The sequence below is a fragment of the Ursus arctos genome, unplaced genomic scaffold (genome assembly GCF_023065955.2).
Source record: "Ursus arctos isolate Adak ecotype North America unplaced genomic scaffold, UrsArc2.0 scaffold_8, whole genome shotgun sequence".
Classification (NCBI taxonomy): domain Eukaryota; kingdom Metazoa; phylum Chordata; class Mammalia; order Carnivora; family Ursidae; genus Ursus; species Ursus arctos.
In genome coordinates, this window is record NW_026623100.1 from 49,701,569 (window position 1) to 49,724,236 (window position 22,668).

The window sequence follows — 22,668 nt, forward strand, 5'->3', positions numbered from 1 at the left end:
CTCCCCTCTGGTAGCCACCAGTTTGTTCTCTCCAGTTAAGAGCCTGGTTTTTAGGGGACGCCTGGGTAGTTCAGTCAGTCAAGTGTCTGCCTTCAGCTCACGTCGTGATCTCAGGGTCCTGGGATCAAGCCCCCAAGTTAGGCTTCCTGCTCAATGGGGAGCCTGCTTGTCGCTCTCCTCCCAACTTGTGCCCTCTCTCGCTATCTTGGTCTCTCTCAAATAAATAAATAAATAAATAAAATCTTTAAAAAAAAAGAGTCTTTTTTTTTTTTATCTCCGTTTTTTTCTTCATTCATTTGTTTTGTTTCTTAAATTCTTCCTATGAGTGAAATCATGGGGTATTTGTCTTACTCTGATTTGATTTCACTCAGTATTATAATGTCTGGATCCGTCCATGTTATTGCAAATGGCAATCTTTTTTATGGCTGAGTAATATTCCTGTGTGTGTGTGTGTGTGTGTGTGTGTGTGTGTGTGTGTATCACACCTTCTTTATCCATTCATCTGTGGATGGACACTTGGGTTGCTTCCGTATCTTGACCATCATAAATAATGCCGCAATAAGCATATAGGTGCACATATCTTTTCAAATTAGTGTCTTTATATTCTTTGCATAAATACCCACCCGTGGAATTACTAGATCATATGGTGATTCTGTTTTATTTATTTATTTAGTTCTATTTTAATTCCAGTGTAGTTAACAGACAATGTCATATTTCGGATGTAGAATGTCATGATTCAACAGTTCCATATATTCCTCAGTGCTCAAGATGAGTGTACTCTTCATCCCCTTCACCTATTTCAGCCATCGCCCCACCCACCTCCATAATTCTATTTTTAATTTTCTGAGGAACCTCCATACTGTTTTCCAGGGTGGCTGCACCAGTTTGCATTCCCCCCAAAGTGCAGGAGGGCTCCTTTTTCTCTGCATCCTCGGCAACACTTTTTTTTGTGTGTGTTGTTGATTTTAGCCATCCTGACGGGTATGAGGTGATATCTCATTGCAGTTTTGATTTGCATTCCCCCGATCATGAGTGATGTGAACATCTTTTCATGTGTCTGTTGGCCATCGGTATGTCTGTTCATGTCTTCTGCCCATTTTGATTAGATTATCTGGTTTTTGCGTGCTGAGTTGTATAAGTACAGATTTTGGACACTAGCTGCTGCAGGGAATTGAAGTTTTTTGGTTTTTTTTCAGATTTTATTTTTAAGTATTCACTACATGCAACGTGGGGCTCAAACTCACAACCCTGAGATCAAGAGTTGCGCACTCCCCCAGTTAAGCTAGTCAGACACCGCAGGAATTAACTTTTTTTTTTTTTTAAAGATTTTATTTATTTATTCGACAGAGAGAGAGACAGCCAGCGAGAGAGGGAACACAAGCAGGGGGAGTGGGAGAGGAAGAAGCAGGCTCATAGCGGAGGAGCCCGATGTGGGGCTCGATCCCATAACGCCGGGATCACGCCCTGAGCCGAAGGCAGCCGCTTAACCGCTGTGCCACCCAGGCGCCCCAGGAATTAACTTTTTTAACTGTGACCTTGGATAATACCCCTGATGATGATTTATAAAAACCTTAAATCTGTACATAGAGCTCTTATCCTCCTGGTTCTAGATACCTCCAAAAGCTTTTTCATTTCATCTTTACATCTGTGTGATATAGATGTTGTTGAAAACCAAGCTTCATGCTTTGGAGCCAAAATATAATGCAAAGATAGAGGTCGGGATAAAGAGGAATAATAGCTTCATTGCTTTGCCCAGCAGCAGGCTATGGCCTTCAAAGCCTGCAAGCCTACCCGGAGGAAGGGGTTGGGGGGTTTTATAGGGAACATTTCTGTATATGCTGCCAGCATCCTTAGGCATTTTCAGGGTGGTACCAAGTTCCTGAAATGAAAGACTAAGAAGGGAAGAGGGGAGGTTTGCAGAAGAGAGAAAAAGGGTTACTTTAAAATCAAGCTTCGCTAACGCATTAGTGTAGCCATTTTGATTGTTGTTCAGCTTTATGCATTTAAGTGGTTTCATAGGCAGAGCCGGTATTATTACCCCATCTCACGGGGATATGAAAGTCCAAGAGCCCACAGCCAGACAGTAAGTAGGGGAGTAGGGCCTGGAACACTGGCACAGCGGGCCCTGGCAGGAGTTCAGTGAATGAATAACTCAAAGGCCCATGTTCTTCACTCCAGACTTAAATCAGAGAAGCTGTTCACAGGAGTGAGGCTTTCAGGTCAGATAAAGGAGAGAAAAGGAAGGGAGAACGTACTTCATTTTCTAGCATGACCTCAGTTGCGAATATTCTGTTCCATTGTTCCCATAAAAATTCGTATTTATCGGCCTTGTGTTCTGCCTATCTAGTTCACAAAATGTGGTCACTGAAACTAGCAAGCTAAATAATATGCACTCCTATTAAAAACCACACCGGGCAGGTATTAAAAAGAAAATCCAGGTCCTAAATGGAGTCACTTATGCTAGGCCAAGTCACCAAACTGGGGCTTAGTTCTTAACCTTAAGGCAGTTCCAACTTTCCCCAGAAATGTGGTCTTAACTGGTTAGCCAGGAATTTTCTGGTAAACACCAGTGAGGTCATCTGTCACAGAGGCCCTCTCCATCCCCCAAAGGAAGATGAGGTAATCCACCTAATAAGACCCTTGCTCTTCCCCCTAAGGGAAGAAGACCTTTCCTGAAAATATCCTTTCTTTTCTTTTGCTAATTGTTCCACCCTCCCACCCCCTCACCCCCTACGGCCTCTGTTTCTGCCTATAAAATCCTTCTATTTTGTGTAGCTGCTTGGAGCTCCTTTCTATTTGCTAGACGGGATTCTGCCTGATTCATGAATTGTTGAACAGAGCCGATTTGATCTTGAATTTTTCTAAGTTAATTTCTTTTTCTTTAGTAATCTCATACCCGACGTGGGGCTTAAACTCACAACCCCAAGATCAAGAGCCTCACTCTCTTCTGACTGAGCCAGCCAGGCACCCCAAATTTGGGGGGGGCGTATGAATTTTTTTAAAGATTTTATTTATGTATTTGACAGAGAAAGCGAGAGAGCACAAGCACAGGGAGCGTCAGAGGGAGAAGAAGCCGACTCCCCGCTGAGCAGGGAGCCCATGCGGAGCTCTGTCCCAGGACCCCGGGATCATGAGCTGAGCTGAAGGCAGATGCTTAACCAACTGAGCCACCCAGGAACCCCAGAATTTTGTTTATTAACACAGGAGACTCTCTAGTTAAAAATGTCCCTCCGTAGAACCCTAATTTTCTAATATAACCCCCCAAATAACTACTAACAGTTCAGGTTGTAGACATAAATATATACAGCTTTTTGTATGTCAATCACACGGAATAAAGTGGTTTTTTTTTTAAATTCCTTGAGATACACACACAAAAACATATAAGATACTCATATTTTCTACAAATATGATATACATCACTTTTCTTTTTTTAATCAAATAAAATACTGCCATGCACCATTATATATACAGCTTGTTTTTACTTACCGTTGTCTTAGATACCTTTGCATGTCATTACAGATGGAGCTCTTTGATCGTTTGCTTTTAATATCTGAATAGTAGTCCATTATAAAGTGTGTGTGTGTGTGTGTGTGCGCGCGCGCGCGTGCGCCCCAGTAGAGTCGCTGGGCCATAGGCTATGTGAATGCTTTCGTTTTCTATGATATCAACACCCACCCAGCATATAAGGGAAAATGCCAGTTTCGAGGCTCGGGATGTTTTCGCTCTCCTACAGGTGACACGTGCTCAGGGCCTAATGGCCCACCCAGCCCTCCAGCCACAAAACCTACCTCTTCGGAGCGTCTTCACGCTCAGTCAGAACGAAACCTTCTGACTCAGCCCCAGCAATGGGCTTTCCCCCTTTAGCCCTCGTCATCCCTGCTCCAGCCTTTTCCCTTCACACTGTCCCTCCCAGCTTAGATCTGTCTCCCCACCCCTGCTCCGCAGAACAGCGTCCCCCAGCCCAGCAGGGAGCAAGCCCTTCCCCTCTGGGGAGTGTTTGCTTGTCGGATGAGGTCAGCCTCACAGCCCCCTCCTTGCTTCTTCATGCTCCCACCTCCCCCGGGCCTGTTGGGGTGGCGGTTGTTCTGTGCTCAGCATAGGTGACCGGACCCTGAAGAGACACCCACTTTGCCACTAAGAATTCTCCGTCTGCAGTAACTTACTCACCATCTCAGCAAAGGCTGGCTGGGAGCTTGCAGCTGAGAATTCAGATGATGAACCCAGTCCCCCCGCCCTTCCTCGCGGTTACCCCACTTTCACTTCCTGTCTGCCTGCTTGTGTCTGCACACCTAAAGCAGAGGCCAGAGGCTTCACAACTGTGCACAGCCCTGGGACGGGATCTAGCCACCAGCACCGACCAGGTCTGACAGAGGAAAGAGAGGGAATCCGTGGCAAAGGGGAAAAGGGGTAACTGCTGGTGCGCTGGGTCCCCGTCCCCAGGGAAGTACCCCCCCCCCCACATTCGCAGACAGTGCCCAGTCTGGCCCCGCCGACTTCATTCTGCTGCCTAAGCCACCGAATGAGGGCCATGATCAGCAGGGGGACCCAGGACCCGGCCCAACCCTGAGGGACAAGGAGATGCGAAGTTGTGAAATCCAAGATGAGTATCTCCATTTACGTCCTCTGGGTCCTGTCTTTTTCATCCTATCCTTTCTCCTGAGCGGATTCAGTTCTTCTCTCACCTCTGTAGCCTTCCTTCTACCTTCAAACGTTCGTGGGTTTCCTTTGGTTCCCACTGCGGCTTCTATCTGCTGAGCGCTCCTTGAGATGATGGCCTACTCCTGTTACCTTGCCCCCCACCTGCTCTCCTTGACTCTGAAACATGCTGTCCCTTCTCCACACCAGCAGAAATCCATCACCTCCTAGCTTCAAACCCCGGGCTTCTCTCGGCTCTGTTCTTCTGGAAGCTCCTGTAGTTAACAACGCTAACAGACCTCTTTCTTTTCTGCTGACCATCTGTTTGCTCTCCAACTCTCCAATTCCATGTTAGTCGCTTTCCCTGGTTTCTCTTCCACCTTTCCCTTCCCGAGTCTCCCTCTCCCCACCTTGTCCCACCTGAGCTCCCTTGGGAGTCCCATTTAATCCACTGCAGCCTTACATCACCACCTCCGTCTCCGTCCTAAATGCCAGCTGCAGATTTCTTCCATCAAATGTTAACACATTTTAAATCAAAATTTCTCTCAACTTCTCACACCCCACCCCAAGCAGCTGCCTTCTTCCGACTTCCCTGTCACAGTGAAGGCACAGCATCTCTGAGATGCTCTGAAGCTTCCCTGGTACCCTTTGGATCCTTCGACTTCCACTCTGCACCAGTCTTTATTCTCCAAAATTTCTGGGGCACCTGGCTAGCTCAGTCGGTAGAGCACGCGACTCTTGATCTCGGGGTTGTAGGTTCAAGCCCCACATTGGGTGTAGAGATTGCTTAAAAAAATAAAATCTTGGGGCACCTGGGTGGCTCAGTCAGTTCAGCGTCTGCCTTTGGCTCAGGTCGTGATCTCGAGGTCCTGGAATAGAGCCCTGCATGGGGCTCCCTGCTCAGTGGGGAGTCTGCTTCTCCCTCTTCCTCTGCCCCTTCCCCACCCATTTGTGCTTTCTTGCATGCACACTCTCTCTCTCTCGCTCCAATAAACGGATAAAAAAATTTTTTTTAAGATTTTATTTATTTATTTGACAGAGAGAGAGCAAGAGAGCATAAGCAGGGGGAGGGGCAGAAGCAGGGGAGAAAGAAGCAGGCTCCCCACTGAGCAGAGAGCCTGATGCAGGGCTCCAGCCTAGGACCCTCGCACCATGACCTAAGCTGAAGGCAGATGCTTAACTGACTGGGCCAAATAAATAAATAAAAAATAAATTAAAAAAAATAAAAAATAAAAATAAAATCTTAAAAAAAAATTTTTTTTTCTCCTCAATTCAGCTCCCACCCACCCACTACCTTTCCTGGGTTGTTTTGTGCCTTTATCATCATTGCCCTGTGCAAACACCTCAGAGGTCCCGTGCTGCGTGTGTGCCTTCTCCAGGCTGGCTCCCCCTGCCTGTCCCCATCCAAGAGCATCCCTACCTCGTCTCTACTGAGACCTGTCTCTTCCAGCAAGTTGCCCCTGACTTCTACACACCCTTTTCTCATGACCTTAGTAGGAGAAGATCTCCTGCGTAAACTCAACTCCAGAATGCAAGTGTCTGCCCCACACATTGGGTCTAGCGTGCCTAGCCTCTTGGCCTGTGTCTTTGTTTTGTCTTCCCAGCAACGTTGGAAGTTTCTGGAACATCTTTGTATTTCTCTGTGCCTTCTAGGATGGGATTGGTAAATTCATAAGCTCAGGGGTGAGATTAGGAAGGCAAATATATGAGGCAGAGAGGGAGCAAGGGCGATATGTAACATAATAGAGGGTGCGAGGGCCTGAGTTGGCCAAACAAAATCCACCTGCAGGGTGAACGGACCTGTGGGCCACCAGTTTGAGATCCTCACCCAGGTGCCACGCCCTGGCCACGCTTCCATGACTGTTTCTTTCTGGCCGATTTTCCAGAGGCAGCAGTCCATCCCTCGGTGTCTGGCTAGTGAAGCAGGTGACCTGATTTCCTTGGCCTGGAGTAGAAGGAGCAACGGGCCTCCGCAGCCCAGAGCTGTCACCTCTCTTCTCACCCACACAGCTGTACTGCACTTGATGTCAGGTGCTCTCTCTTGGCTCTAGCTTCCTGTGAGGTCTAACCTGCAGCGGCTTTTCTCACTCAGATACTAAAGGAAACGTGGGCCTGCCCTCCCCGCTCGTGACCCAATCAATGCCGGCCAGACCAGCTTTACCCAGGGAGGCCCACTGGGCAGTCTTTATCATCTGTAGCATTTGCTGAGCCGCCTTTGCGTGCCTCCATCGGTGGTAGGAGGACGCAGGGCTGATAATGGAGGTGGGGGTAGGGGTGGAGACAGAAGGACAAGGAGCAGAACAGCAAAGACGGGGAGGAAAGAAGCAGTGGAGGAAAGAAGCAGTGGGGGAAACATACAGAGCAACTGGAAACCCGATCTGGACTCCTCCGGGGGTCTGCCTCTCACACCTGCCCCTTCTCTCCCCCCTCAGCCTTCCAAGTCCAGCGCCTCTCCCCCATCCCCAGCCTCCAGCCTCACTCCACTTCCAGCCAGACTGTAGGCCGGACTAATCCGCCAAACCACTGCTTTCATGAAGTCTTTCACCGGCTACCATTGCCTACAGGACCAAAGGCAGCCGGCTCCGTCTGACGGCGGTTTTCCGTGGCAGGGCCCTCTGACCATCCAGCTTTGTTTTCCACTGATTCACAACAGGAAAAACCTACTCTGCGCAGGCTGGCTAGTCACCTCTGTGCCGCTTCTGTGCCCTGAAGCCAGTGGACTTGCGTGGTCACCTTGGAAAGTTAGCAGCTTCGCGAACGTTAGCTGTTCCCACATGTATCCCCTCATTCCCCTCCTCGCAGAGGCCTGGGGAGCAGTGTCGTTGTCCTCACTCTACAGATGAGAAGAAACTGGGTTTAGAAGGAGTCAGTCCCTTCCCAAGACCACAGGGCTTGTGAGTGGCAGAGCCAAGGTCTCAGCTCAGACCTTTGTCCTCTGCAGTCCACGGCCTTCTCAGTTTACCTTAGTTACGTGCAAGAGGTCAGGTCAGGGGAACAAGGGCCAGGTTCTCTTTCCCGTGTGACAAAGAATGCTTCCCGTGGGTTGTAACTTGGGTGTGTAACAGAAAGCAGAACTAGGTAAACAGCTAAGAGGAATTCGTTTTTGTTTATTTTTAACCTACAGAGTTGCTTGCTCAAATCCTTCTACAAGTTAAATTTCCTCCCCTGTGGGAGACACCACAATGCTATCCTGCTAGAAGGCATTCAGCAAGGCTGAAAGAACAAAAACACAAAGGGAGTGGGGCCCAGAGGCAGGCAGAAACCAGCTGGAATGTTCTGGAATCAGATTCCAGCTTCCCTTCTGAGGTGTTAGGCCCTGTACCAAATGGAGGGGGCGATGTTTGTTGTCTCTTGCTTTGTTTTTGTTTGTTTGGGGGTTTTTTGAAGATTTTATTTATTTATTTTGGAGAGAGAGAGAACGCATGAGAGGGAGCATGAGCAGGCTCTCCACTGAGCAGGGGGCCCGATGCGGGGCTCGATCCCAGGACCCCGGGATCATGACCTGAGGCAAAGACTGACGCTTAACTGGCTGAGCCACTCAGGCGCCCTATTTCTTGCTTTGTGAAAGTGTGGTTACTGCTCTCAGGACAAGCAGAAGCTAACTTACGTTTCCCGATGTATATGTTGTGATGATTTACGTGCTACTGATGTTTCATGATGTGTGTCATTTCCGACAGTTACACGGACATTTTCTACCAGGACTATTAGCATGTTGGATTGAGAGGTGGGGGGTGCAGCATTCACCACCCTCCCTCCCTGTATTCCACTTCCTTGCTCAGGGCGAGGCACAGCGGAGAAGAGAAGGGGTGGGAGCTCCGAAGGCTCTGGGGTTGGGTTAACTAGCCGGCTAGGGACTCAGGTCACCTTCGCGCTCTCAGGGCTGGGCCCTGAGTTGGCTGCCACCTGCCATTCTAATTAGTTCTTCAGCAACTCCAGTCCCAAGAGCCTGCTTTTGAGTGTCAAAGTTTACCTCGAAGCTCAGGTTTATCACCTTCCTTTCTTAAATTGTGAGGTTTCTACACAAAGGGAAGTGATAGCGGGTTTTGTAAATTCCCTGTTGAATTCCAGCCACTGCTTCCTGTCTCTGGGCAGCACCTGCCCTCCCTACTCCCAAGCAGCTGGACCTGGCCTGCTTCTCCCTGCTCTCACGCCCTTGAGCCCATGGCAACCCCCTACCAGGCCACAATCAGGAAGAGATGGGCGCCTGCAGACCCCAAGAGCGCAGCCATTCATATCTTCTCAGCCACACACCGAGCCCTTCTTGACAGCCTTTCCCATGCCAGGCTCCCTCCAGGAATTCCGTTGAGCAGCCAGCCATGTAAGAAAAAGACTTGCATCACAGTCCGGCATGATAAGAGCAATCATGGAGGGCTGCACAAAATACAGCTGGGGCAGAGAGTGCAATGGGAGGAACTCTGTGTGTATGTGGGTGGGGGGCGATGGCCGTGTAAAGGAATGAAGGAACGCTATGAGGGACCGAACAGGAGAGCTGCCAAGGGCCTTTGTTGCCCCAAGCTGAGGTCCATCTCGTGGTCGATAAAGCCCACCGAGTCCTCTGCTTCATAATAAGACCAAGCCCCCTATGGTCTGCACGTCTGCCGGAGGCCCTCCTTTGTCCACAGCGTAATCCTAATCTGATCCTGGTTTGGAAGGGAAGCTCTTCTCATTTTAGCTATGACAGCTTCTCTTTATACTTCAGGACTCTGGCTTTCCACCTGCAAGTCCCAATAAGCACTTGAAAAACAGAGGCAGAGACAGAGAAATAGAGAAAACATCAGGGTGCAGGCGACCTGGTAAGTATTATTTCTTGAAACTTTTGTTTCAGTTAGGTGTGTGTGTAGGAGTCTTTGTAAACTGGGTCATGGTGTAAAAAGTATTTCTTACTGAGAGCTGTGGTTTAAAAAGTTTAAGAAACATTGTTTTAAAGGGCAATATCCATTCCTCAAATATTAAACAAATATTACCAAAAACGGTATCTTGGTCTGGTACAGAAAAATGCAAGACTTGGCCCCTGCTCATAAGAGGGCTAAGCCTGGGGGCGGGAAGACAAACATGTCACCAGGACAGGATGTGGAAACCACACTGACAGAGGGGTGTGCACCCCCGCTCCCAGTTCGGAGGAGGGAGCCACCGCCTTGCCCCAGAGTCCCACGGCTCCCCTAGGAGGTGGTGTGTGGCTAGTCCTGAAGAGTGGCTCCCCGGGGGGGGGGGGGGGGCGGAAAAGGGAAGTGGTGTTCCCAATGGGGGGTGGGGTGAACACAGAGCAGCGGGGGGGGGGGGCAGTGCGCTGGCCGAAGGCAAGGCTTGGGGGTAGGTGCTGGGGAAGGGAACAGGGGCCGTCGTGTCAGACAGCAATGAAAAGATCAGAAGGGGCGAGATGATGACTTTGCCCTCTAAGCAAAGTGAGATTCGTTCCATTGTTTCACAAGGGGACGACCCCACACCCCATGGAGGCAATTTGAAAACCGTTGCGATGGTCCCTGGTTCAAGGTAGTTTTCAGGTTTATCTCCATATGGGTTCTGATAAAAACCTAGGATACAGTTAACCAGGAGTCTGATAAAAATGTCCATATTGTGATTTTCTTCATGTTCCCGCCTTGCTGCTTCGCCAGGACCAGCACTGGTGTCTGCCCACCAGGCCCCGCCGGCTTCCCTTCCCTCCAGCCACACAGCCTCCTGGCTTTCTCTTCGCATTTCCTCTCATTATCCCTGCTGAGCACCAAACCCTCCAGCTGGGGAGGAGATGAGAAGAGGAAGTGCTTTCCCCTAACACCTCTCCCTGCATAGCCTGGGGGCTGCCCGCAGACTGGCTTTAGACAGGTGCAAGTCTAACGTTTGGCCTTTCAGCTCAGCAAACAAACTGGGAGTGGCTTCTCTTTCTGCTTGTAAATCTCCGCTGAGAAAGAGCTGGAAGAGAAGAGCAAAAGCGACCACAGGAGCTCCCGTTTTATTTCCCCTTTATGCAAAAAGAGTTTTTAACCTGTCGGTCCAGAATATAGTGTCCACTTTTTCCTCGTAAGCTCATGGAGCCCAGTAACTGGAAAGGGACTAGACAGATATCAAATGTCAATATGCAGCTACGAAAGGGCTAACGTTTAGGGCCTGGGAATTCACTGACCTCATCCCAGCCTCCTGTGGACACCTTCCTCCCATGATGTTCACCTTGACTTCGAACTCCAACAGATCTCCAAGAAGGTTATGTATACGCCCTTCTGTGTTGTCCGTCCTTCTGCGAAGGCTGGTCTTCTCCTTGGCTCCCGAGCACCAAGCCCCTTCCTGCACCTCTGCTCCCAGCGGGTCTGGCTGCCTGGAATTCCTTTGCCCCTTTCCCATACCTACCTGAATCCTACCTAGGACATTTTGGTTTCGCTCAAATCCCATATCCTCCAGCAAGGAATGCTCAGAATTCCTGAAACGTTTATGGCCTTTAAATCTTAATGAATGATAAGGGACTCACTCATTTCCCTACTTTTATAGCCTCACAGTGTTAAATGTTAATCACTAAGGTTGTAGATTCTTGGAACCCTGGGGGGACTAACTCCTACATCTATGCCTGGCCCAGAGCTGAGTGTATCATATGGTCTCAGAACTGAGACCTCATACAAATCTGATGCAAAATCTGAGTTCAAGTCCCTAGGACCTTGGCAGCTTCCTGAATCCCACTGGGGCATGATTTCCTGTCTTGTAAAACTAGAGTAGGAATAGTACCCAGCATTGAAGAGAAGTTGCACAGATTGAGTGAACTGCAGGGTAATGTTTAACACATAGTACGGGATCAACTATTTTTACTAGAATGTAAGAAGGCAAAGGGCATTCTTTATTACTTGCTTATTTCTAAGTATATTCCATCTTAGGGTTTTCCCCATCCTTGAGGGTTTTATTTTATTTTTATTTATTTTTGAAACAAGAAACATTCAAATGGTTCCAGAAGCCAAGTCAGAACAAGAAGGTATTTCAGAGAAGTGTCCCTTGTTCCCTCTGGCCTTTCCATCCTCTTCCCACTGTGCTCTGCAGCTAAGTAATCTCATTAGTCTGTTTTCCACTTTTTCTGTTTCTTTTCCCTTGAGTAAGTAGGTAAATGTCCTTATTTCCTCCCCCCAAATGATATTCTTCAGATGGGACCCTAGTCACCTCTTGCACCGCCTCGTGGTAGGGCCTCGATCAGGAGCCCGCTGGCGGCAGGCATGGTTGTTGCTAATCTTTACCCGGATTCCTCATGGTGAGAACGACTGACACTCCTCACAGGACTGGCTCCATCAAGTACTTGCCGCAGGTCCCAAAGGTGTCCCTATGACCCATCACAAGGCCACAGCCCTATTCCGAGGCTGAGACCTCACGAAGCATCCCCACCAAGCTTGCTGATTCTCCTGGACAGGGTGACCATGCCCGCTTGTCCGAGGGGAGTGTATGATTATATAACGCTGGATTTTTTAAAAAACCACGCTCAATACTTGCAAGACCGCACAGTCTGCACCCTTGTGACCTTCTTCACAGTCTGCACCCTTGTGACCTTCTTCACACAATATGGGGAAACAGCACTTCATGCCTCACAGTCATCACTTCTTGGTGAGTTCTGGGGAATCTGGGTTGAAAGTCCCCTGGGCCCTTCTCCATAGGACCTCGTTTTGAGAAGGAAAAGACCCGAGTAAATAGAAGTTTCTAGCCTAGGGAGGTGGCCGGAGGAAGTGGAGTGCCACAGCTGGAGGTATTCATTGGAAAAAGCAGTGGGAGGGAAGGATTCTGTGTTGGAGTCAAGCTGTCCGCAAGTCAGCTCAGAGGCTGTGACTCACTGCGAGGGAAAAGGAGGGCCCTGTATCCTGGGGGAGGCTACTTTCTCCAAAGCAGGGGTCGGTGGCCAAGGGAGGAAATGAAGTAATCCGAGACGAAGCTGCCCGCAGGGCAGGCAGAGCTGGAAGCCCAAACCCTGCCAGCTACTGAGTTTAATATTCACCCAGCACAAGGGGGGAATGATACCGAAGGGACCGCACTGGTGAGAAGGGGAACCGGGCCCGATCTCGGGCAAGTCCTTCTCCCTTCCCGGACCTCAGTTTCTCAGCATAGGGTGAAAGGGAGACCTCCCAGCTCAGCCTATGGTCATGTCTTCTTCTCCTCTCCGTGAGAAGCCGGGAATGTAGGTGCCTTGGTGCGGGCTCGTCTCCAGCTCCCACAGCCACTGTCACTCCCCACCGTCTCACCCTGAGTCAGTGCGACAAATTTAGGCTCCTTGCCTGCCTTTGAAGTTATGTGAAATGGCGACTCCGGGCCCAGCCGCTCCTGAGTCCCTTCCAGCTCTGGGGCTCCAGGATTCCAGGCCTCCGGAAAAACCGATTCTGAGCAGTGAGTAGACACAGGGCCGGCAGCCTGCCCTGGGATGAGAAGGGAATGATCCTGCGTCCCAGGACCTTAGAGAGGCAGAATGTGGCAGAGTGCCAGGGCCGAGCATCTGCCAGGCAGAACCGCCGCAGCTTAGAATTCAAAACAGCCTTTTTTTTTTTTTTCACAGCCTCCTGGTGCATCCTGTTTCTGTCGGGCTGCTGCCGCCAGCAAGTGGGCACCATGCCCAAGCTTCAGTGGGCAGTGAGGGGGCTAGGTACCCATCTGTCCAGTTTCCTAAGCAGGTGGCTAGGAAAGCGGTGCCCAGGCTCTGGCTGCCCTCTGCTGGGCAAGCACAGACGCCGCCGTGGGGTCAGAGGCAACAGAGAGATCCAGAGGGGAAAGAGGCACCCCTCTCCTAGAGTCTCTGCGTCTGTCGAGGGCGAGAAGGGCGAGAAGGGCGATAGGCATGGATGAGGTCTTCCACGGCACTGCCGCTTTCCCAGGAAGGCTTGGTCTCCTTGGCTATCAGCGCCCCTTAAAAGTCCTCTAGTAAGACCGTCTCAGGTCACATAAGTCTGCAGTTAATCAAAATGAGCCTTCTGACATAGGGTCCGGCCCAATGAGAAATGTTCACTGAATCAGTAATTAGGTCGGCAGTCATCTCGGGTGGAAACTGCTCCTGGCTTTGTTCAGGAGAGCATTTACAGTATGTTTTGTTTTTTTAAGATTTTATTTATTCATTTGACACAGAGAGAGAGAGAGAGAGAGCATAAGCGGCACTGAGCAGGGAGCCCAGTGCAGGGCTCCATCCCAGGACCCTGGGATCACGACCGGACCCGAAGGCAGACGCTTCACTGACTGCCACCCACGCGCCCGGAGCATTTCCAGTGTATTGTCTCTCTTTCTGAATTCCTCTAACAGACCTCTTGTCTGGTTCTCCCAGTTCCAAGCTGCTTGTTTTGGGGATCCTACCCGGGCTTCCTCCTTTGGTCTCAGGGCCGGCTAACTCCTTAATCCCGCTCCCAGTCCCCTCCCCCACTCCCACCCCGAGATGCTTGCTAATCACAGGAGACCTGATGCACCCCTTTCTCTCCACGTATGTTCCTCTGTCTCCCTTCTGGACCCCTGGATTCTCATTTGGCCTTATAGTTCATGGGACTTAGAGAGATTCTCTCCTTCCTGGAGCAGCTGCAGGCAAGTCTCTCCTCCATTAACTGCTGTTGTTACTTGACACTTGTAACTAAGATGAGTGGGTGAAAGGGCTGGAAACTTGTGGTTTCCAGGAGGGACCTCTGGGAACTGCCCGGGGTTAGTCTGGGGCAAGGCCAGACTCAGGGAGGGGTTGAGGTGGGGTGTCAGGTCCAGGCCACGTGGCAGGATACCCCGCAAGCACTGAGCTTTCCTTCAAGCCTGTCTGGGGTGTTCTCACACAGCACCATGCAACCATCTCACCATACTTACTGTGTGTGTGGACCTTATGCTGTCCCCCCATTCTGCTTATTTCTCTTACAACTTATAAGAGGGATCTAGGGGCACCCAGCTGGCTCAGTCAGTAGAGCATGGGACTCTTGATCTTGGGGTCATGAGTTCAAACCCCACGTTGGATGCAGAGCTTACTTAAAGTAATAATAAGAAGACTAGGGATCTAACTTATTTTTTATTAGCTAGGTAAAATATATCATGTTAAAAGATAGGGCGACTGGGTGGCTCAGTCGGTTGAGCGTCCAGACTCTTGATTTCAGCTCAGGTCATGATCTCAGGGTCCTGGGATTGAGCCCTGAGTGGGGCTCCGTGCTCAGGAGGAAGTCCGCTTAAGGATTCTCACCCTCTCCGTCTGCCCCTCCCCCGCCCATGCACACACACTCTCTCTCTCTCTCTAAAATAAATCTTAAGAAAAGATAAACTGAGGCACATTGAAAATTAAGTGTTTGAGCAAAAATCAGTTTGAATCTGGCAGCTTCCAATGTAGCGCGCAGAAAGGAGCTCTGGCGAGCTCTACCAAACGAAAGCCTTTCATAGCCAGATGGGAGCAGGAACAAGGAAGAAGGTCACACTAGGCAAAAGAGCGGTAGGGTATTGCGAGGTTACTTTCTTTTAGGGGCCGGCAGGGGTCGCCCAGGCAGGTTGGAGCCAGTGCTGATCAAGTGGCTCCTGAGCGGTTTAGTACTCCCTTTCTGGGAGACGTGACAGTGGACCGAAGTCTTGCTTTGGTGACGTGGGGCTCAGCATGAACAACTTATTTGGGGCCTGTTGTCTTGTTTTTAACAATTGGTAGGAAAAATTCAGAGGCCGAACAGAGGCCGTGAAAATTACGCTCACTCCCACTCTCTCTCCCATTGCCCTTACCCACAGGGGTTCTGCTGCCATTTCCTTGTGGACCCTCATAGAAACAGTGTCATGAACACACAGACGCACGAGTGTAGTCATTCATTCAATCAGTACTTACCGAGCGCCTGCTCTGATCCAGGGACTGTTCTTGCCCCAAACACACAAAAATTCTTGCTCTAGAGAACTTGCACTCTGCAGAGGGGCAAGGGAGTAGGGCGGTAAATGAGATAAATCAGTCAAATCTGCGATGTGTTAAATGCTGATAACGGCAATGGGAAGCACTTAAGTAGGGTGGGGGGCTGGGGCACGGTCCCAAATGCCCTTATTGTCCGCTGCCTCAGCCACACCCAGAGAACCTGGGGCTGCCCCCTGCCCCCGTGAGTCATGCCTCCTCTGTGCTTCCTGTTGCAAAGGAGGGCTTACCCCATGTGACCAGGAGGGGCTGTGGCAGGCCCTGGGGGGTCAGTTGGGGAACATCCAAAGCAGGTCTTGGGGTGGGGGCTGCTCATCTTCATTTATCCCGGGTCAAAGTTCGTGAATATTTTTCTGGCTTTAATTTTTTTTTTTTGAGATTTTATTTATTTGAGAGAGAGAGCACGCTAGAGAGCACAAGTGGTAGAAAGGGAGAAGCAGGCTGCCCATTGAGCAGGGAGCCTGACATGGGGCTCAATCCCAGGGCTCTGAGATCATGACCTGAGCCGAAGGCAGACGCTTAACTGACTGAGCCACCCAGGCACCTCGGGCTTAATTAAACGTTACCAGAATATGGGACGCCTGGGTGGCTCAGTCAGTTAAGTGTCCGACTCTTGATTTCAGCTCAGGTCATGATCTCAGGGTCATGAGATTGAGCCCCATGTCTGTGAGATCGACTCCCCAAGTCAGGTCCTGCACTGGGTGTAGAGCTTGCTTAAGATTCTCTCCCTCCCTTGCCCTTTGCTCCTCCCCCACGCCCTCTCTCTTAAACAAAAAAAAGGGTTACCAGAGTACTCCGAATACTCTCCTCTCCATCCGTAGTTCTCAAAGTATGGTCTGCGGGCCAGCAGTATTGGGATCAGCATCATCGGGGAGCTTGTCAGAAATGCAAATTCTCTGGCCCCACCCCAGTCCTATTGGATCAGAAATTAAGGCTTGAATCCAGAAACCAGTGTTTGTTTGTTTTTTTTTAAGATTTTATTTATTTAGACAGCCAGCGAGAGAGGGAACACAAGCAGGGGGAGTGGGAGAGGAAGAAGCAGCTCCTAGCGAAGCCTGATGTGGGGCTCAATCCCAGAACGCTGGGATCACGCCCTGAGCCGAAGGCAGACGCTTAACCACTGCACCACCCAGGCACCCCCAGAAACCAGTTTTAACTAGTCTTGATATCTGCTCTACAGAAATGCTTTACCAATTCACACCGCTACATGCTATGGTTAGAGAACACATTTTCTACAGATAATCTTATGAATTAAAAAAAAAAAAATCCTTCCCAAATTAAGTCCTAGACTAGGGGTGCAGATTAATGTTAAGAAGTAAAAGATAAGGGGCGCCTGGGTGGCTCAGTCAGTTAAGCGTCTGCCTTTGGCTCAGGTCATGATCCCAGAGTCCTGGGATCGAGCCCTGCATTGGGCTCCCTGCTCAGTGGGGAGCCTGCTTCTCCCTGTCTCTCTGCTCCACCCTCTTGCTCTTTCTCTCTCAAATAAATAAATAAAAATCTTCATTTAAAAAGAAAAGGAAAAGATTAATCTTATGGCTTCATTCTTTAAAAATAAGGATCAAGTCATTTGATTCTCTGGGCCTTACTCTCCAATCTGTCAGGTAACACTATTCATTCAACCTGATGACCTAGACCTAAGTTCCTACCCCTAAATTCTATGTTATTAAGAAGTAATAAAAAATTGGAAATAAATGAGAAATAATTAAAAATGCATAAAGGGAGCCATTAAAATACTGATAGATAGTAATTTATATTTCTATTCTTCTTTGCACTTTCCAGAAGAAGAAGCTGATGGGTGTTAGGCTGTGTGCTAGGCAGTGTGTAAAGCACTCGGTGTGTAATCTTATCATATCAGCACAAACAAGAAACGATCAGAAGAATATTTTTGGCTTTAATTTACGAAGGAGCAAACAGGCTCAGAGAGTTTAAGGATTTTGCCTGATAACACGCCTAGCAAAAGAGAGGATCGGGAATCAGGTGCTTTAATCGCAGTCTGTGCTCATTTTACTGAAAGCCACATTTGTAGATACTGGTGCTTATCTGAGCCTAATCCCCGAAGCACAGCGACTCATTGGAGAGAGGATTAGGAAGGTCAGGAGGAGGATAAGTGTTGGCCAGAGTCCATCTCACAGAAGGTCAGGTGGGATCCCAGATACACTGTGGGGGCTAGTTTGCCAGGCTTGCTTCCCTTACCAGAGGAATAGATCTATTATGGTAAGAATGGCCAAATGAAGTCCTTGAACGGGCCTCCCACAGCCAAGATAATACCCCAAAATTCTGTGCTTCCGGGACATTGCAGAAATTAGTTCCATAAAGATTTGAAAGACTCGGGGCTAATGATTTTTACCACGTCTGCATTTGCCTCCCCCGTGTGGTCGGAGTGGAAGGCTGCCGCTGGCGGGGAATGCCGGCGAGTGAACACAACCATCTCGTGCGTATGGATTCGCTTACCTGCCCACGGCACTTCTGCCAACATCGCCGTCCATAGATTTACAAATGCTCGTTCAATTACAATGGTGTCCCACAAATCATTTGGCCACGAGATGCTGTTTTATGACAAAAAAATGTGGGCAGTGTGTCCAAATCATGGAATTCCCTGACGTTACCGCACGCGGTATCTCCCAGAATGCTGTGATGGCCTGCTGGAATCTTGGTTGTGGTGGCCATGTGAACACAATGACTTTAGGGTGTGTAGTTGACCTGAGGGCACCTCCCTGAATCCCCATCAGGACTCATTCCTCAAGCTGCCGGGTATTAACTGTTAGTGACTCACAGCTGAGTCCCCTTCCAAGAATGACCTTGGCCCACAGGAGCAATTGCACCCAAGCTCATGCGCCTTCCACAATGTGGGGCCACACAGTTGTTTCAAGCATATATGGTACTTCTTTTGATGGTAAGAGACCCCGTGGGGCAGATGTTACAACAAGGACAGTGCCCATGGGTTGAGTATCCATGTGGGACCCGGCAGGCGCCCCAGCTCGGCCCTGCAGCGTGCGGCAGGCAGTACAGGATGGGGAGAAGAGCCTATCACACTGATGGCAGGAGCGCTTCAGACCCCCTTCCCGCAGGCTGTCCACACTGCCTCCCCCTCTGACCACTAGTCCCCGTAAGCCTTTTCAACTGCAGAAGCCAGTGACTGGCTGCTCCGCAGGCCAGAGCCTCCAGGCATCAAAGGAGTCATGTTGCCACATAAAAACGTGGCCAGACATCCCCGGATGCAGCAACCCCAGAGGAAAAGTTTGTGCCAGCGCCTCCAGCTTCTGGGGGGCACTAGTGCATCACCAAGGTCTCTGAGGATGCCTGGGCCTTGGTTCATAGACGGATCAGCCAAGGGAAAGGCCAGTAGAATGCACTTGGCCCCTGCAGCCGTGCAGCCACAGAAAACAAGTGTCTAAAACTTCACATGAAGAAGAAAACTCTTCCCAGTGGACAGAAGCGGAGTTAGTTATGCTTGTCCTGAATAAGCCCTCCAAAATGGACCTCGCTATAGTTTCACTGATTCATGGACAGTAGCCAATGGATCGCAGGGACTGTATATACCAATCACGTGACCATGACAGGAGAGCAACCTTGCAGGTTCGTGGTGAAGGAATACCTTGGACCTGTCTTGGCTCTGGCCTGCAGGACACCTGGCGGGGCCTGTCATCTCGCAGTACTTTGGTAACCTGGTCCCACACCATCACCACTGCCCTCAACCTAACTACAGGACACCCACTCTTGTGGAGACCTTAAATGAAGGACTTTAAAAGTAGAGAATCTCGGCCCAACACGTCAAAAAAAATCATTTTCAGGACACTTACAATTCTACTTAGCCCGATCTCCCCCTTCGACCCCCCAAAAAACCCACACAAAATTCCCTTGGATTGCTGAATCTGTCTTACCTCTTGACCCTGCTGACTAACCCTCAAGAGTTCCTCCTTTGAATACTTTGGAAGTATTCTTCTAGAAAGTATTCTTTCTTAGAGGTTCTTTCTGGAACTTAAATTTCCTTGACATGGTTAATCCCAACCCCCAGTCTTGCAAGCATTGGACCTTGACTTCACATCAAAAAATACTGCTGCTGTTGAGATGACTCAAACCTATTAGCAGAATCCAAGTCATCTCGGGACACAGTGTTGAGGTTGGGCTGGGCTGTGATAGCTGGATATCACACTTCGAGTATACCTTTGCCCCAAGGGAACAGTACTGTTTACTGTTTATATACATCAGGTATATAATGCCTGCCGTCATAAACAGCCTCAACTGTCTAGTGTGAGTGGCGATGGGTGATCACGTTGCCTGGATTTTCTGCTGACCAGTCAAGGCAGGGTGTGTCTAACAACCAACACCTCTTCTGGCACCTAAATTAATGACATAGTAAATTGGCCTGGCCCTGGATGGGAAGCCTGGTTGCAATCCATCTTCTTCCAAGTTGGCCTGGTTGTCCTAAGAGGAATCATGGTTGTGGCCACTCTCATTCAATGTTGCCTAAAGAAAGGAAAAGGGTTCGGTCGAAGCCCCTATCAGTAAAACTAACTATTGTATTTGACGAGAATGGCTTTTCTTCTCTTTCTTTCTTTCTTTCTTTCTTTCTTTCTTTCTTTCTTTCTTTCTTTCTTTCTTTCTTTCTTTCTTCCTCTCTCTCTCTCTTTTTTTTTTAATTTGTTTTTAAGTAAACAACGTGGAGCTCTCAACGTTTGGGCTCTCCACCCAACATGGGGCTTGAACTCACAACCCTGAGCTCAAGAGTTGCATACTCTACCAACTAAGCCAGGTAGAGAGCCCTAAAAAGATTTCTCAGCAGGATATATGGAGGTCCAGAGGTGGTGAGATAAAACAACTCCACCATAGTGCCCTGGCCCCCACCGAGGCCATGTAGTCTAGGCTAAACTGAAGCCTGATGCATATCTTGGAAGCCCGGCTGACATGTGGTCGAAGAAACAGGGAGCCCTTTTTCAGACTGGACGCTTTATTACTGATGTAGAAAGTAAAAGTGTGAGTAGTCAGAGGTGCCAGATCCCTGGGGCCCTCATGCAGGGTGACACCAAAACGAAAGGGGCCGAACGACAGCAACGTGGCTGACGAATGGCCCCCGTGTCAGGCGGCGGCTAAGCGGCTGATAGCAGGCACCCGTGCTGTGTGGGCCAGGAGGGGCGGTAGGCAGAATTCGAAGGTGGCCCCCCAGATTCCCACGCCCTGCTGTAATGTCCTGTCTAACCGTCACCCCGCGAGCGTGGGTGCCAACTCTAAGTGACAGCCAGCGTTTTACAGCCTGGGGTGGCCCTCCCAGGAGGGCGAGGCCTAGAGCCCCGCGCCGCTCCGGAACCAGGCAGGCGGACCATACACTGGCTCCGGACAGCTCCTCAGAAGACTCCGATCTTTCCGCAGTCCAGGGGGCTGTACGCTGTTCCTCCAAGATGCAGGAGCCGCGGAGCGGAGTCCTCTACACGCTGCACTGCAGTGACGAGGCCGCTGCCAGCAGCAGGGCGGGTGACATCGCGGTGACACATGACAAGAACAGTAGTAGTTCATGGCGGCCGCAGGAGTCTGTTCTCACAGAGAACTATAGAGGGGGTATTAAAATACAGTATTCCTGGGGGGCAAGACATAGCTTAATTCATACAACTACAGGGAATCAGGATGGATGGTAAAGGCTCGAGGCAGCTATCTCAATAAAAAATTATGATCCTGAGGCCTCTGGATGACTCAGTTGGTTCAGCGTCTGCCTTCGGCTCAGGTCATGATCCCAGGGTCCTGGGATGGAGTCCGGCATCGGGCTCCCTGCTCAGCGGGGAGTCTGCTTCTCCCTCTCCCTCTGCCACTCCTCTCCCTCGTGCTTTTTCTCTATTTCTCAAATAAATAAATAAATAAAATCTTTTTTAAAAAAATGTATGCTCCCTCGCCCATTAGACCTCTGACTGAAAGGGAGGCCAGGCTGCATAAGGATCCCACGATGTCATGGCAAACATACATGGTAATGATGCCTCCAGTCGTTCTCCAGATGGACCTCTGAAAGGACCTCCAAAGAAAGGGGAATAACCAGATATTTCAAGGACTGTTGGACACAGGACCCGAGTTAACCCTGAAAAGTAGAGAGCTGAAGTATCATCATTACAGAGGCAAGGTCATACGTGGAGACCCGGGCCAGGCCAGGTCATAGTGGCTCCACCATGTCCGGAGGGCCACCTGATGCGCATGTCCCTGATCCACACATAGATCGTTGGAACGGACGTGCTTGCCCGTCGGAATAACCCCCGTGGTCCTTAACCTGTGGGGAGGAACCACTGTAGCTGGAAAGCCTCTGAAACTGTTTCCCCTGACCAAAATAATCCATCAAAACCAACACTCATCCCGGGGGGGGTGGGTGGTGGCCCAGAGCAGCGCCACCCATAAAGATGAAAGAACGAGCAGGCAGAGGTGCCTATCAAAGGATGCCTATCCCTTTAAATCACATCTGGTTCCTCCACCAACCAGATGCGTCCTGGCAGAAGGCAAGTAGACAGCTGTACACACACAGCCAGGGCGTGGCCCCAGTGGTCATCACTGCCTCACCTGAGAAGGTGTCCAGGTGCAGCAGGCAGTCGGTGATCTGGCAAATGGCTCTTTTGTACCCCTGTCCACGACCATTTACTGTCTTGCCCCAGGGTATAACTCTCCCACCCTCTGGCTGTGATCAAAGGTGATTTGGGGCGGAATTGGGACCCCCTGAGAACAAGTCTGGGTTAGGTTTTAAAAAAAGTTCTTGCAGGGTCACAAGTGGGAGTGGACCAACTAAAAGTGTTCCTGGATAACTGCAGTCCTATGCAACATATTGAGCCCAGAACTCCCGTTTGGAACACAAGCTCTGGGGATTCGTATTCACTTCTAGTACCAGCTCTCCTCCTTTAGGATGGACTGGGGCAAGAGACACTGGAAGCAAGGAAAGGGGTTAGTTCTACAAGCCCTGCAGCCTCTTTCCCAAGACCAACTTTCCCCACTGTCTCCTCTGCCTGGGGCTTGACCCCATCCTGCAAATTCCGCGTTTGTGGTATCTCCCTCCCCAGCAACTCTGAACAGGAGACCTGCTCCTTCTCACCTAAAACGAAGCGGGGACCTCCAGCCTCTTCCCATCTTCCTACCTGTTGGCCTTTCAACTCCCCTCCCTGCATCACCAGTATCAGGAATCCTTGGCCCTTAGCCTCTACGATTCGCAGCCTGTGCCTCCCATATTTGACCCG